Source organism: Myotis daubentonii, chromosome 3, assembly GCF_963259705.1.
Source record: "Myotis daubentonii chromosome 3, mMyoDau2.1, whole genome shotgun sequence".
Classification (NCBI taxonomy): domain Eukaryota; kingdom Metazoa; phylum Chordata; class Mammalia; order Chiroptera; family Vespertilionidae; genus Myotis; species Myotis daubentonii.
Genome location: NC_081842.1, coordinates 157,627,880 through 157,630,149, shown reverse-complemented (window position 1 = coordinate 157,630,149; position 2,270 = coordinate 157,627,880). Strand labels below are relative to the sequence as shown.

Here is a 2,270-nt window from a genome sequence, read left to right as displayed (position 1 = left end):
GCCTTTGCCGGCCCTGGGCCAGTAATTGGAGAAGCCTGTCGGGCAGGGAAGAGGCGGATGTCCCCTCTTCCCTGCCCTGCCCGGCTTCTCAGATCACTGATCACCAGCGATCAGAGAACACCCAGAGGCAGGGCCAGAGGCCGGGCTGCATCGCTGCCTGGGGACACGATCCGGTCCCCCAGGGCGATGCAGCCAGGCTCCAGAAGGAGACCCAGAAGGAGATGAAGGGGACCTGGCTCCACATCACAACCCCGGCCCCAGAAGGAGACCCAGGGGCCTCCCAAGAGGGGAGTCTCAGTGGTCAGATGGCGCAATGTCGGACAGGAATAAAGACGGAGGTGACTCAGATGCCTGGCCGAAGCATTAGACCAGCGAGCAAGGCCTTTCAGCCGGGACTCGGGACTCGGGGTGGGGATGGGGTGAGGGAGGCGAGCGGAAAATAGAGAACTACAACTCCCAGGAGGCTTAGCGGCCGGGGCCTGGGTGCCTGGCCATGAAATCGGATGGGGCATGTAGTTTTGTGAGCCACTTTAAACTAGAGGCTTGCAAGGTTGGAGGTTCTGCCAGGAGCCAGGGAGAAATGGAGCTGGAGCAGAGAGAGGAGTCCATGGCAGCCGTGGGCTTTGAGGAGTTCTCAGCACCTCCTGGCTGGGAGCTGGCGCTGCCTCCGCTGAAGGTGGTCACATCCTGGAGAGCGAGCTTGAGACCCAAGTGGAGTTCGTGTCTGGGGGTCTGGGCAGCTCCAGTCTCCAGGAGCGAGATGAAGAGGAGGAGGCAGCCCAAGGCCAACAGAGGCGGTGCCAATGGGAACTCAATCACAGGAAGTACCAGGCGCTGGGTCGGCACTGCAGGGAGATCAAGCAGGTGAACGAGCAGGTCCTGAACAGCTCCATCAGATATAGATGATAACATGGAGACTCCAGCAGGAGCGGAGGTTCCTCATGAAGGTGCTGGACTCCTACAGTTCACCATCTTAATGGAGGATGAGGGCAGCCAGGGCACAGACGCCCCCACCCCAGGCAACGCTGAGAACGAGCCTCCAGAGAAAGAGGGGCTGTCCCCGCCCAGGAGGACGCCAGCGCCCACAGAAGTCAGCAGCCTGGCTCCTGGTGAGGGGCCCAGTGGTTGGAAGAGGTGGCGAGTGCCACGGGAAGGGCGCCGGGCGGGAGTCCTGCTGACTCCAGAGCTGGCCCCTGTGCAGATAAAGGTGGAGGAAGACTTTGGCTTCAAAGCCGTCGAGGCTCTGGACTCCAGTTGGGTTTCTCGGGGGCCAGACAAGCTGCTGCCCTACCCCACCCTAGCCAGCTCCCCTTTTGACTGACCCCCCCAATAAACAGACCCCATGCTTTCCTTGGAAAAAAAAAAAGCTTATAGGATCAAATAGTATAAATATAGATGTAACAGGACAATAAAAAGAGAACCTGGCTATGATGATCACCTGAACGCTGCCTCTGTGTCATTCCTTCTTCGCGGACTCTGTCCACACCTTTGGGAACCCCTGGACCTGCTGGGGCTGGACCCCAACATTCCTCTTCTTATAAGGACTTCAGTGAGATGGGCTAAGGGTCCCACTGGAACTGCCTCAATTTAATGTAATCCCCTCTTTAAAGATCTTATCTCCATATACAGGTACATTCTGAGGTTCTGGGAATTAGGATTTTAACATACATTTTGTTGATTACAACCAACATGTTTCAGAAAGTAGATTCCTACAGGGTTATTTACCAAACATTCAGAAGTATTTTTAAAAGAGCTAAGCCCCTCACCCACCGCGTGGGCCCCTTTCGGAGAAGAGTGAAGGCCTGGGTTCGGGGTGCCAGAGGAAAACTGGTGCCAGCAGCCAGGGGAAGGGGCCCCCAAGGGTCCCCAGATTGCGAGAGGGCATAGGCCGGGCTGAGGTACCCACCCGAGTGCACAAATTTTTGTGCACTGGGCCTCTAGTCCTATCTAATAATGGGCAAAGATGGTAATTGGCTGTACCTTTGCTATGCCTCCCATTGGCTAATTAGCACGATATGCAAATTAACTGCAAAAAAAGATTGTGGCTAATTTGCATACGACAGGCAGGACTGGACAGCAAGCGCTGCCAGCGCATCGCCATCCAGGGCAGGCCAGCCCTGGAAGACCCAGAAGCCGGGCAACATGAGCTCAGCATCCGGCTTGGCTGGAGTCCACAGTGAGGTACGTTGGGCTTGCAGCACATGAGCCCAATATCTGCTCACTGGCCGGCTGGAGGAAAGGGAGGGCAGGGGTCTTGGGCCGGAGTCGCA

The 2,270-nt window shown here is 56.8% G+C and overlaps 1 pseudogene; it reads left to right on the top strand.

The window, feature by feature from the left end:
• Nucleotides 1-580: 580 nt before the first annotated feature.
• On the top strand, nucleotides 581-1,321 carry LOC132229452 (TCF3 fusion partner-like; annotated as a pseudogene).
• Nucleotides 1,322-2,270: the final 949 nt, after the last annotated feature.